A 14,745-nucleotide genomic window follows, 5' to 3' on the forward strand; every position below is an offset into this window, starting at 1 on the left:
TGGACAGGTCACGGGCCTTGGATTTTTGTTTACTGCCCATGACCTGTCCATGACTTTTACTAACATACCAATGACTAAAATGACAGGTTTCAGAGTAACAGCCGTGTTAGTCTGTATTCGCAAAAAGAAAAGGAGTACTTGTGGCACCTTAGAGACTAACCAATTTATTTGAGCATAAGCTTTCATGAGCTACAGCTCACTTCAAATGTAGCCTTAACTATAAATCTATCCAGGATGGGGAAATCTTTCTTCCCTGGATCTCTAGTTTTAGAAAGAGCTCAGACTTGGCTTGCCTAACCCTGTTGAGTATTCTTTATAAATTGTTAAATTTCACTGGCCAATTTTAAAATGGCTTTGGGAGGGAAAAACTATTATTTTTAAAAAAATCCAAAGTTTTTCCACTGGGCATTTTAGAAGATATCAGTTTTTGGTTAGGTAAAAAAAAAATTCCTTGCCAACAGTAGTATTAGCCATTTTACATATTCTGCAAAATTAAGACTATCTTGGAGAAGACAGATTCTTTTCTAACAAGATTGCCAGAACCTCTGACTTTATTCAATCAAAAGGGCTCCTGCCGGATAATGAAAGGGAGAGAACATCCTCCAGGAAAATAAGGCCATCTGCTAATCCCAAATAGAATAAATAGTTGTTGATTAGATCAATTGAATGGGATGTGCAAGTTGTTATTTGAGTTTGACAAAGGAGTGTCCTAGCAGTAGACATGATTGACCAAGAGACTCATAAAAAGAAAGCACTGTTACAGATGGAAAATGCATTACAATAAAATCTAATTTTTTAAAGGCAAATGGTGTATTTATAGTTGGGGAAATTATTGGTTCAGTCACATGTTTTTAAAAACATTTTTTTATTTAAATAGAGAAAACTGATGATTCTGAAAAGGCCTGGCTCGTATATAAGCCTACATGACTCAACAGTTTGGGACACCTTTGCCTCATCATCCTTTCATATTCATACTCCCAGGAAACACCCAAAGAGTGGAGAAAAGAACTAAGAGTTCTCCCTACAATTTTTCTATTTTTAAAATTCTTTTTCTTAAAAAAAACCACACTATAGTCTTTAGGTTCCTGGGGCTCCTAAGACCTTCAAAGAGCAGGAAGAATTATCAGTCTCCACAGCCAGTTCTTGTCCTTTCTAAACTCCACAGATAGTTGTACAGGGATCCAAGTGTGGGCAGGGCGATGACACAACGGCAAATACATATCATGCTCTCTTAAGGCTCCCCTAAGGAAAAGCCTGCAAAAGAGCTAATGCAGTCTCAGCAGGTTCCCTTCGTAAGGGGTGATCTGCCAGCTGGGGAATACACTTGTGATATGGCTTTATTGGAGCATCCTGTCAGAGACCCACAGGGTAAACAGGAGCTGAAAAGTCAGAGCATAGGCACAGATTATGTCCAACAGCTCCCAAAGACAGAACCATTGCTCCACAGGGAGCAGCCTCGAAGCTGCCACCTGCACCCTGACCAAATCAAGGTAGCTGTAGCTCTGTTGAAACATTTTCCCCTTCTACAGGAATGTCTACACTACGGAGACTATACTGGCATAGCTATGGTTGGCATAGTCATGTCAGCATAGCCCCATAGTGCAGACACAGCATACATCCCGACACCAGCAGAGGGTTTTTTTTCTGTCCGTATAGGAACACCAGCTCCCCAAACAAAATTAGTTATGTCAATGGGAGCCCTCTGCTGTCGACAGAGTTGTGTCTACACTGGAGGGGGGCAGGGCGGGAAGGACATGGCTACATTGGTCAGGGATTTGTTTCTCCCTCCCCCCGAGTAGACCAGGCCACAAAGTCTTCAGCTCTTGCAGTCTTCTGGACTCTTGCAGAGTAGGAGCTGGGACTGTGATCAAGAAACTAAACAATGTCATTGCTGGCACAGTGCTTCCCACTAGCAGGACCTCTTCAGGTGCAGGGACACTAGTCAAAGGCTGATGTAGCCCGTTTGTCAATATCTTCACTTCTTCTCACCAAGATGGCTGGGTTCAGGATTACAGGAATGTCAGTCTTCTCGCAGGAGGCTTCTTGACCCAAAAGACAACTTCTCAGTTCTACCCTTGGTTTTTATAGTTTGCAGCAAACTTTGCTTACTCAGCCCTGTCGTGACTCCTCAAAGATCTTTGGACAATCAGGTGCAAGGTTTACCATAAGGCCTTGTGAATTAGGTCATCTTGAGACAGGGAGTAAAAGTCTGATTTAATATAATAATTTTAAACATCATTGGGGTTTTACATCTCACAGAGATAAAATATCCATGACCCTGCAAAATATCAAAAATCCAGACATGAAACTACCTTTGAGGAAGCTGGTATAATCTTATCTTTATAAAAAGTCTTAAGGTGACAGTATGTCAATTTACAAAACTATATTAATATATGTATACACACACACACACACACACACACCCTATGCAACAACCAATCACTCAAACAGTCACTCACCTGGCAACAAAATTAAAAATAAATGTGAAAAAACATGACATTTACAGTAATCTTTTTGTTTTAGAATAAGACAAATGTACATTAACATTTGAAACTGGGCTACAGATCAAATATCTCCTGAAGTTTCACCTTGATAGAGGGAAATTACTGTAAAGCTTAATTTAAAATATAAGATTTTCACTTTTATATAGGGTCACTGGAACTAGTATCAGGTTTCAGAGTAGTAGCCGTGTTAGTCTGTATCCGCAAAAAGAACAGGAGTACTTGTGGCACCTTAGAGACTAACAAATTTATTTATTTCAGCATAAGCTTTCATGGGCTACACTTCATAGGATGCTAACTTCATCTCTTACTGAGTGGCCAGAGAGGCTGAAGTGTTCTCCTACTGGTTTTTGAATGTTATGATTCCTGATGTCAGATTTGTGTCCATTTATTCTTTTGCGTAGAGACTGTCTGGTTTAGCCAATGTACATGGCAGAGGGGCATTGCTGGCACATGATGGCATATATCATATTGGTAGATGTGCAGGTGAATGAGCCCATGATGGCAAGAACACTGCAACCTCTCTGGCCACTCAGTAACAGACTTAAAGGTGGCAATTTTGCAACAGAAAAGCTTCAAAAACAGACTCCAACAAGAAACTGCTGAGCTTGAATTAATATGCAAACTAGATACCATTAACTTGGGTTTGAATAGAGACTGGGAGTGGCTGGGTCATTACACATACTGAATCTATTTCCCCATGCTAAGTATCCTCACACCCTCTTGTCAACTGTCTAAATGGGCCATCTTGATTATCACTAGAAAAGGGTTTTTTTTCCTCCTGCTGATAATAGCTCATCCTAATTAATTAGCCTCTTACTCCACTTTTTCATGTTCTCTGTATGTGTGTGTGTGTGTGTATATATATATATATCTTCTTACTATATGTTCCATTCTATGCATCCGATGAAGTGAGTTGTAGCCCACGAAAGCTTATGCTCAAATAAATGTGTTAGTCTCCAAGGTCCCACAAGTACTCCTGTTCTTTTTGTGGAACTAGTATGTTATTCTCTTTAAGATGCAGTCAACTAATTGATTTGGGCCCTGCACCACTACAATATTACAACATTTCAGATTTTTTTAACTCAGATTGAATCTTGATTAACATTTTCCTCCAGCATTACCGAACTGAAATATATATATATTTACCTGACAAGCAGACATGGGTGACCTATTAGGCCAGAGAATCAGATTTTATAGTAACAATGAGGGCATTTGTTAAATTCATGAAATGTTAATCCTCTAATAGTAATTTATAGTTGTATTCTTTTATAGGCATTATCCATGATCTATAATAGTAACAGAACCACTAAATCTGATAGTCTTGGACCTTGTCTACACTACAACTTACTTCGGTATAACTTACATCCACACCCTTACGTGACATAACTTATACCGATTTAAGCATGGGTGTAGACAGCGCTGTCAGAGAGCTTCTCCAGCCGACACAGCTACCACTGCTTGTGGGAGGTAAAGTAAGTAAGCCGACAGGAGAGCTCTCTCCCATTGGCTTAGAGCGTCTCCACCACAAGTGCGACAACGGCGCAGTTACGCTGCTGTAAGTGCTGTAGTGTAGATGTAGCGTTGTTGTGATGGAGTGCTGGGAATCAGCAACTGCACCAGCACTCTGGTCACTGGTTAACCAATTAGGACCCAGAGAGGGCCTGCTTAAGGAGAGGAGTTCCTAATTACCAGATTAGATTGGGGCTAGGAAGCTAATGAACTAGTTAGCCTATTAACAAGGAGATTAGATAAAAGAGCACAGGCAAGAAGTGGAAGAGGAAGGGGAAAGCAGGAGAGAGAGAGAGAATTTCTGGGCAGAGACATGTTTACTCACATGCTGGAACTAGGGATTTGGGGGTGCTGCCACACTCTCTAGCTTGCAGTTGTAATAACCCAAATACATAGTTTCTGCCTTCAGCACCCCCACTATAAAAATAGTTCCAGCACCACTGCCTTTACCTTTCTTTCTCCCCGACACACTTAAGGAGAAGGGGTAGTGAAGCTGGATAACATTGGAAATACCATGACTGTTCTAGTATGTAAAGGTGGTGGAGGGAAACACTATAAATTAACTGCACGGTGGTGTCTACAAAAGGAAGATCTCTCAGTGGTCTGTGGGAAGCAGAGAGGACTGGAGCAGTGGTGGCCCCCTGTTACACTTGTACCAATAGGTAACTTCTTTATTATTTTTCACCCTTAAAAATTTACCTTTTAGAAGCAGATAAGACATCAGTAAAGAATCTGAATAACTTCTTCCTGCACTATTGGTGAAAGATTTTCAAGTACCTCACAGAATTTCTCTGATCTAGCTTTTGAAGTTAGAAAAGAAAAAAGACAAAAATCAGACCTAGAGGAAGATTACATTTAAAACACACATTGTTTTCATTTTAGATTGCTGTAATTTACAAATACTTCAGGCCTGATTAGTAAATGTTTACTGCAAAAAGATAATGAAATGCTTTATTAAGCAAAGCAAACTGAACAGTGAGTATCTCCAGTATGGACTTGGGGATATGAAATAATTATGATGTATTTCATTTTAGATTCCCCTTCCAGTTTTATTCCTAAGACACATCTATAATGAGATAACAAAATGCTATAAAATAAATACAGAATGCAGAAATCTAAAAATAATGTAAATGTTTCTGTATGTGTTTGCAAACAAGATATGATGTGGAAGTAGGAATTGAGCCAGAAGGCTTTCAATGAAATTAATAGCGATTGTGTGGCTAAGTCCCCATGGATTGCTTTGCAAATGTATTCATTAAATTTATAATAAGCTATTAGAATGTACAAGGAATCAGTCACTTCTAGAACTTGAACTAACTGGATCCAAAACAGCAACTCTACCTCTCGGGGTAATGGGAAGTCTCCCTCAGCTATCAGAAGGAGCAGTAGCAGCTCATTCCCTTTCTACTAACGGCTGAGAAAAGTCTATACCCCAACGTAGTAAGAGGCACAAGCTGAGAAAGCCAAACTAGAGTATTGTTTTGGGAACTCCCACAAAAGGAAGTGTCGCTCACCTGCCTCACTGGATAGGGAGCTTGGTGGGGCTAGCAATGAAAGGGGACAGTCCCACAGTGAGGAAGGAACACTTGCTGAGGGACACCAGATAGAGACTCCCAAGAGGGTGGGGGAAGAGCTGGTACCCACTGCCAGGGTACCATGGCCTAGCAGCCAGAGTCCGTATGATTCCTGTGCTGAGCCACCCCCCAATCTTGGGGGGGAGGGCAGGGGGACCCAGACCCGCCCTCTCCACCAGGTCCCGACCCAGGGCCCTGGTAGTGGCAAGTTCCCCTGGCCACCGGCTTGGCGGGGACCTTCCCGACACACACAGAGCCCCTGCGTGGCTCTAACACTGTTTTCCTCTAAAGTTCCCCTGGGTCACTTCCTACCAGAACTTCCAGGCCCTCCATGTTGCGGGGGTCCTCTGGTCTGTTTCCCTGCACCAAAGTGCTCTGTCTGGGCATCGGGGCACATCCTGGCTTAGCTGGCTTCCGGATCCTGGAGCGCAGGCTGCTTCTCCCTGGGAGTTGGCGGCATGCCTCCTTCCCCTCCAGTGGTCAGCCCAGACTGACCAGCTCTGCAGGCTTTTATACCTGCTCTCCAGTTGGAGCATGCCCAGCAGAGCCTCGGGGGTGGGGCTTCCTCTGCTAGGAAGGAAGGATTAACCCCTGCGGTACCAGTGTGGGGCCGCTCCGCCCCATCACATACAGTTATGTAAAATTATAACATTTTATCAATTGAAGTTTAACCATATTCTTGATCATTTGAGTTGCTGAATCAAATGTGGAAAGAAAAGTAATGCTGCATCCATCTTCTGTCTGTATCATAATGCAGTCCTTAAAGCAGTATTTCTAAAATGTGGCTGTTCTGTTGGGTTAACAGATTCAATTAGACAGTTTCAGGAAAGGAATCAATACCCTGCCTATTTCACTAGATTGAAGAAAGTTTCTATGCTGTCAGTATGTAATGAGGACGTCCACATTATGTTTTGAGTATCTCCTGCCACTGTCCCTGCTCTTGTGTCATAAAACAGTTCTTGAGTTACATACCTCTGGATTCCTGATTTAAAAGAAAACAAACAAACAAACCTAGCAAATGAGATGTACAAAGCCATCTGGACAGGCTTTAGTGAATTATAGGTCTATTTTCCCTTCTCTTCAGTCTTACCTATTGTGATGCCATTGGCTTCAGTGGAGTTATTACTAATTTACATTGGTGTGAGAGGAAAAAACCAGACTTGCAAGTGTTAAAGTGACACTCTGAACCCTATACTTTATTTACATTTGTTTTTTCTTCACACTCCTTTTGAATTAGTATCTCTAATCATAATTAGTATCTCTGTTTTTGGGCCTTATCTTCCTACCTATTATTATGATGCATGTATATTTAAATCTGAGTTTCAATAAAGATATTTTGTTTCCTCTCTTAAAAAAATGAAATGTATATATTTAGGTCTTAATCCTGATCTGAGAGATATTATCATGTTACTTTTCAAAATGATGCCCACAAGTACAGGAGATTAATTATATGAAATATGAGAAATATGCAAGCTTAGATCTGGGGTCTAAAGAGAAGCTAATGTAACCCTTCTGCCCGTCAGAGTTGGCAGCAACAAGGGCCGGGTTCAATATCTAGGGGATTCATTCCAATAACACAATGCAAACCGGCTCGAGCCCCCACCCAGTGACCTGGGACAAATATATACCACCCCCGCTGGGCGCCTCCAAGAGGCAATACTTCCCCTCTCGCAAGCACATAGTCTGAGTGTAGCAAAAAGCCTTTTAATAACAGAGAGAAACAACGTGGCATTATGTTGGGGAAACACCACCAACAGCATTCGTAACACAACCCATGAGCAAAAAAACCCACCCCAAGCAAATTGGGGCATGCCCTTTCCCTTTGGTTCTTGAGTCCAGCAACCCCAAATCACCCAAAGTCCCAAAAGTCCAATGACCCAAAAGTCTCTGTCCTTGGTCAGGGCAGCCCCAGAGTTCGAAAGTTTATCTGCAGAGCTTTACCTCCCAACCTGGGTGGAGATGGGGGGGGGGAGGCAAGGGGCACCTTATATGATCTGAAGCTGACCGCCCCACAGCTCCATAGGCCTTCGCTCCGCTCCGCTCAGCCAGCTGCCCCATGAACTGCTTCGCTCAGCTCCGCTCTGCTGCCCACAAACTGCTCCACCAGCCGGTCCACAAACTGCTCTGCTCCACGTCCCACAAGCAGCTTCCACCGTCTTATGAACTGCTCCACTAGCCTGTCCACAAGGCACTCCAGCCATCCCACAAACTGCTCCACAATATATCTTCAGGCTCCCCCACTACTTAACACAATGCTCAGTGATTTCAGCTCTTAGATGAATTCAGCTTGTAGTAGGGGAGCCTCAGTGCTGGTGCACCATTAGCCCAAAGTGAGCTCAGCAGCCTGTAACTAGACTCCTAATGGAATCAAAATTAGCTCTGATATTCCACAGTGGAGACAGGAGGAAATGCAATTAGCATGTAAGGCCCTCACACAGGGGCCCATGCCACCAAGTATTAATACTAGTCCCCAGCCTCTCTCAATTCACAGAGTTTTGGAACCCATGACCCTTGCCTAGCGAGTGCTACTTAGTTGATGGTGAGTCCCTCCATCATAACAAAAGGCCAAGTACAGTTCCAATCACAGTTCCCATAATCAGGGTAATAACAATTTATTCTTCCTGCCCCAATAACAGATACACTGGGGATCCCACAGCAGCCAAAGTGACCATTTGGGCAGCTGTGGCCTCATTCTAGGCAGGGTGGGTGTGCCTATTCAAATGAGATCGGCCCCTGAAGTTCTTTTCCACAACTTGCCACACCTCACCACCAGATGTCAGGGTGGAGCTCATCCTGACACTGCTTACATCAATGAAGTTCACAAATCAAGTTGTGCAACCCTCTTAATAACTGGCCATCTGTATTTTACAGGAACTGAGAGTGAAAGAGCACTCTCAGTTCCTGCAAAATACAGTCATGGCAGTGACATGAGTAGCCCAGCAATTATCTAAAAATGGCTACACACACAAGTGAATAAGCGTTTCTGCATCGTCTTAGTGGAGAGGGTACGACCAAGCTTTTGCAATATTGCATAAATGTTAATAGATGGCCATTAATGTGTCAGAGAAATCTGTTTTAAAATATAAAATATTATCTGAGTGAGTCTATGGGAATGAAGGCAGAATATATTTCAATGTAAGTTACAAGATGACTCTATTTTACAGGAGTGAGTGAAGTTACATAGTAACTTAAGTCTTGAAACACATTAAGATGTTGAATAATATTAGCAGTCCAATGCTGCATGTTTGGGAAGCAATTCTGAAGACTAGCGATCAACGAGATGCCTCTTTTAACCAAACTAGAACTATGAGTCATCTTGCACAAAGATGGAAATTCATCCCAAAGCTCTCAGTAAGGTTACCCCAGGGAAAGATGGAGAGCAAAGTAGGGGACTAGTGCAGTGTGTTAGATTTCATAGAATCATTTTCAGGACTTTTCTTCAGGAAACCATTTGGCTATTCCTGAGAGATCAGACCATAAACATTGAATGATCTTTGGGTCAAAACCATAATTGTAAGCTATTCAACGTTATGTCAAGGTTAACAATATTAAAGGCAATTGAAATAACTAAAAGAAAAGGATAAGTCACATGACTATGAGCTAACTAATGCCCGTAACACACCATTTGTAAAGCACTACTGTCACAGTGCTGCAGTATGAACACATAGGCAGTAGATGTCTAGGGCTAGAGAGGGCTCAGGCCCCCAAATCTATTTTCTGAGCTACTCTGCCAGCCTCGCGTCTAGTCACACTAGGGACAGGAAGGGAGTGGAGCTGGGGTAGGGCCCTGCCTGTGCATTGATGCATGCATCAAGTGATGCCTTTATGGGTTCCTCCGAATCTGCAAGTGGAAGAGTCAATGGGAGAGTGCTGCTGCTGGGGGAAGTGCAAGGCTGACTCCACTCCCTGAAAGAATATTTTCACCAGATGCCAATGTATATACACACACACACACATCAGAGGAGCTAGAGGAGTTATTTAAATTAAGTGCTGTCACCGTGACTCAGTGGGTCACAACTGAGAAACTGCTTCAGGACAAATTGCTGAGACATAGGGCAAACTGGTGGTTAGTCTCCCATAAAATATACCAAACCAGCAACAAAAAGTAAACTTCTGTTTCACCACACTGGCTAACAAGAAGTCAGAAAAACAGTTTCCTTGGGTATTCCAGTCCTTGCATCACCATCAAAAATGGTGGATTTAATGATGAATGGTTCTTTAAAACCAATTTCATCAACCAAAGGGTTCTTCTGATCCCAAAGGACCAGCCACATACCCAGATCAATATATAACTCAGATCTTCCACAATAATCACACTGTGCCAATCCTTTATATCTAAGAAAGAAAGAAAAAGAATTGGTTAAAGGAATCAAATACATACAATAAAGGCAAGGTTCTTGGATCAGGCTTGTAGCAGTGATGGAATAAACTGCTGGCTTGTTAAGTCTCTGGCTGCTTCCAAATCATTGGAAGGTCCTCAGTCCTTTGGTTAGAATGCTCCCATTAGTATAAGTCCATAGTACAGAGGTTGGAGCTGGAAAGAGGCAAAATGGAGATGTTTCCAGGGCCTTTTATAGCTTCTGCTAAGTGAAGGGAAACCCATTGTTCTAGTTTGTGGAAAATTACAGGTAACAAGATGGATTTTGGACTCACCTGGGCAAGTCACATGCCTGTGCCTGCTTCGCTTAGGCATAGCAAGGGCCATCACCCATACTCTAGTTAGAACATTCACAGGAAAGTCCATCAGGTGTGGATGGGTGTCTTCCATGGTCCATTGGGAGTTAAGTGTTCCTTGAAGGGCCACTTAACTTGAATAGGCCCTTCACGATGTGCTGGCTAAATACCTTGTGGGTGTTACCACATGAGCAAACACATTTGAAATATAGGTACATAGTTAATGTTCATAAATTCAGATACAAAAATGATACATGCATACAAATAGCATAATCATATTCAGAAAATCATATCCTTTCCATAGACACCTTACTTGACATACTTTCTACAAGATTTGTTGCAATTATATAACAGTGGTAGAAACAATGATCTACATGGTCATATTTAACCTGATAACGTCACAAGTGCCAATGTGAACACAACAACAAATGGATATAAACCCATCCCAGAGCCCACACCCTCAGACAGAGCCCTCACCCCTCCCACACCCTAAACCCCTGAGCCTGCCCAGTGAAAAAGAGGAAGTAAGTGAGGGTGGGGAGAGCAAGCAACCGAGAGAGGGGGAATGGAGTGAGCGGGGATGGGGCAGGGGTGTTCGGTTTTGTGTGAGTAGAAAGTTGGCAACCCTAATGTAGCCAAAGAGATACTCCCTTCCCGCAAGGAGCTAAAGAGCATATAACCAAAATACGGTGGTGTTGGGGGGTTTGATGTCCAAGACCAGCAGTACTACCTAGCGACAAGGGTCCCTAGCCATACCACCAAGCTATAGGGGAACTCAGGTCCTCCCTGCTCCACTGGGTTCCAACCCAAGGTCCTATGATTGGCCAGTCAGATATGCAACCTGAAGGGTAGATACCACCAAGCCTGTTCCCTGAGTCACTTCCTACCACCTTCTCAGCCCCCTCCAAAGTCGCAACAGGGGCCAACTCATGAACTCACTGCGGTAGATCTCACTGACCCAGAGGCTCTTCTCTGTCAGTAACAGTCATCCATTCCTGGTCTCCACAGGGGCCAGTGGAGCTCTCTGTAGGAGCTACCAGCATAGGACTGCGCCTTGCTCTGTCCACCCTGACTGAGATGGGCCACTCCCTTTTGATCTTTGCCTCCACTGAGAGCATGCCCAGCAGGTGTGGCTTGGCGGGGCCTGGTTAACTAACCCTTGGTTCCCCAGTGTGGATTTAATACAACCCATCATAGGCGGATACAACAAATTGATTCAGGTAGCACAAGTTATACATCGATCATATAAGTTATGTGTGCTAAGTATAACTCCTATGTTCTTGAATATAAAAATAAAACTAACTAAATGAATAAATACCCAATGCAACACTGTGTTTGAGATTTTCCATGACTGCTCATTCATATTAACGCATATTGCATGAAACCAAACCGAATAAATGAGTAAATTTATTTCACTGACAGGTTTCAGAGTAACAGCCGTGTTAGTCTGTATTCACAAAAAGAAAAGGAGTACTTGTGGCACCTTGGAGACTAACCAATTTATTTGAGCATAAGCTTTCCTGAGCTACAGCTCACTTCATCGGATGCAATTTATTTCAATGTGTGATTATTATTGTGTGCCATGCTGTCTGGAATGGCTCACCACCATGACTGCCTATCTCAGGGCAGACTGTCAAAAACAGGGCAGACATCCCCAAACTGGTGGTATGTTCTATAGATATAGATAGATATAGATAATGTGAACTCCTGGATCACTATAACAGTCTTACCCCGAGGTCACAGACAATCCCCTTACACTCTCTAGTCTGTCTTGCCACACAGGCAGCTGGATTTATTTAGTGACAAATGGTCACTTACACCAAAAATCACAAAATATTCAGGTTGCTCCAGTCCCAAGACACCAGTTACTTACCCCAGATCAACTGATACCCTGTACCTTACACCAAAGACAACACCTGTAGCCAATCCTGTAATAAACTATCTAAAGTTTTATTAACTAGGAAAATGAAATAAGAATTATTTACAGATTAAAGCAAGCAAACATATGTACACAATTTTGTAAAGATAAATTTGCTTATTTTTAATAAGATCTTTAAGGCATTGTGATGTTTACAAAGGGTGCTACTTTGCATGTGTGTTGTGGAAGGAAATATTTCAACAGCAGACTGGAAATCAGTTCTTGTGTACTGGAAATCAGAAAGAGCAATGTTTCACCCATTTACTGACAGTTAAAGACTGTGCAGGGTAATAAATAAGTCTTTTTTATTTTTAAAAAGAATCTTCACAAATGAATCACACAAGATTAAAGATCATCATGACACCTAAATTCAAATAGAAGTGTCTCGATTTTCAACAGTTCTTCATATGTCTTGGCAATTTATTGGGTTCCAAATAGTGATGGCTAGAGAGTGAACTTCAAAAGGCTCAAGAACACATAACCAAATAACTTTGGCTTGGGGAAAAAAATCAGGATGGAGATAATATATTTCTACCCTAATTTTTCAGATTAAATAAATATGATAAGAACAAAAAGAAAAGGAGTACTTGTGGCACCATAGAGACTAACACATTTATTTGAGCTCACTTCATCGGATGCATGCAGTGGAAAATTTTCCACTGCATGCATCCGATGAAGTGAGCTGTAGCTCACAAAAGCTTATGCTCAAATAAATGTGTTAGTCGCTAAGGTGCCACAAGTACTTCTGTTCTTTTTGCGAATACAGACTAACACTGCTGCTACTCTGAAACATGATAAGAACAGATGCTCATACGGGATTTCCTATACATACTAATGTTGAACAGGTAAGAACAATGATGAGAATATCTTCTCCTGGTATTTAAATGTTGTCACTTCCTGTCCTATTTGACTCCAAGTAACGCAAAAGTTTCAAAAATGTTTTTGAATAAAGTTTACTGAACTTTTTGCAAGCTCAGAGAAAGGTATAGTTGGTCTGAGATTTAAGTGAAAATTAATGCCAGCTCTTTTTATTAAAATCTGAACCAATTCAGCTATCCTGAGGTCCAAAGCACATAGGCAATATTGCCAATCCCAAGTATGCAAAATTCATGAGTCAGCCCCTAAAAATCAAGAGCTTGGCATACAAATCATGAGATCTTAAAAAAAATTCATTTTCATTTCTTTTTATTTGCCTGCTGGTTTTTCAGCCTTTTGGAGTAATGTTTTCAAGCTTTTTCTCTGCAATCATGAGGGCAATAAAATTACCTTTTGAACAAAAAATGAAACCTGAAATTCTCACAATAAACATAGGACTGAAGGAGCAGGAGCTTTAAGAAAAATACCAAATATTGTAAGACTTGGCAACACTGCATAGGATACTTGGATCAAGATCAACAATGTCTGTAAGGAAATGTCTCAGAGACATTTGAGATATATGTATATAAGCTAGCATGGAAGATTTAAAATGAGTACAATACAAATGGTCTGCGAGTTAGTTCAATATTCTCTCTCTCTAACATAGCCTCTAGGCATTCCAAGCTCTTATCTTGGAAGCAAGGAAAAGAATATCTTCATTCTTGAATGGTAAAATAAACAATCCCAAATAGCTGTAGGCTTCAAATACAAAAGAGATAGAGAACGACATTGACTCAAAAGGAAGCTTTCCCAAGTGACTTTCACTGTTACCTAAACTAACATGCAGAAGGTTTTTCTATAGAACTCAACACCTTACTATCTAAGCAAGAATTTTTTAGTAATACAGTGAAATCAATTTCATCAGCACCCTGAAGCATATCAGGTTGGCATAGTTGGTACATTTGCCAGGAAACAGATTAAATGTGGTGAATTTCAGCAGAAACTATACAATGAATACATTTCAGACATAGCCACTGCTTCACTGGGTAGCCCGTCTGCTCACCAGAAACAGTTTGCTCCATGAGATATCTAGGATTTTGCTTTTAATTGGACCATTTCTGTTTCCACCAAGGTCTGTGCCAATAAGAGGATTCTAGTGTGTCGAAAGAAGGGATTATATATGCAACAGATATTAGAAAACTGGATTAACTATCCAAAATGTGCGAGGATAGACAATTACAGAGCATATAGTTTCAGTTGAATCAGACCTCCATTGAGTCCTTCTATTGAATGCCTGGCTGCATATTTAATTACAGCTGCCATGGGAGTAACAGATTCTCGGACAGTTTAAAAGTGTCTATAACTTTTGATATTGAGGGCTTTTGCACACTAATTAGTGAGAGGATAAATCAGTGGGTCAAGGTCCAGCCCCATAAGGTTCTGAGGTTGCAAATTCTCACTGAAGCTGCAAATTTGGCATTTGATACTGTGATGGGATATACAAACCTCACAATGGACAACAAAGGGTTAAGGAACTGCTCTGGGCTCGGATAGCTCCATCCCATCACACCTGCAATAAATGAATGAACAGGCTGGGGGAGGACTTAAAAGGGGAGCAGAGCTGCTCACTTGTGGGCAGATCAAGGAAGAGACTCGACCTTCAGTTCTCTGCTCCTGAAGAAAGGGCTGACAGAAGGCAGGCGCTTCCCAG

At 41.8% G+C, this 14,745-nt stretch overlaps 1 long non-coding RNA gene across 1 annotated transcript; it reads right to left on the reverse strand.

Annotated features, from left to right (window-relative positions):
• Nucleotides 1–846: 846 nt before the first annotated feature.
• On the reverse strand, nt 847–12,771 carry LOC142071162 (uncharacterized). Its single transcript, XR_012667193.1, has 3 exons — nt 9,969–12,771; nt 4,713–4,813; nt 847–2,278 (listed from the first exon to the last, which is right to left on the reverse strand). It is a non-coding gene; the product is annotated as an uncharacterized LOC142071162 (long non-coding RNA).
• Nucleotides 12,772–14,745: the final 1,974 nt, after the last annotated feature.

The sequence above is a fragment of the Caretta caretta genome, chromosome 2 (assembly GCF_965140235.1).
Source record: "Caretta caretta isolate rCarCar2 chromosome 2, rCarCar1.hap1, whole genome shotgun sequence".
NCBI classification, from domain to species: Eukaryota; Metazoa; Chordata; order Testudines; family Cheloniidae; genus Caretta; species Caretta caretta.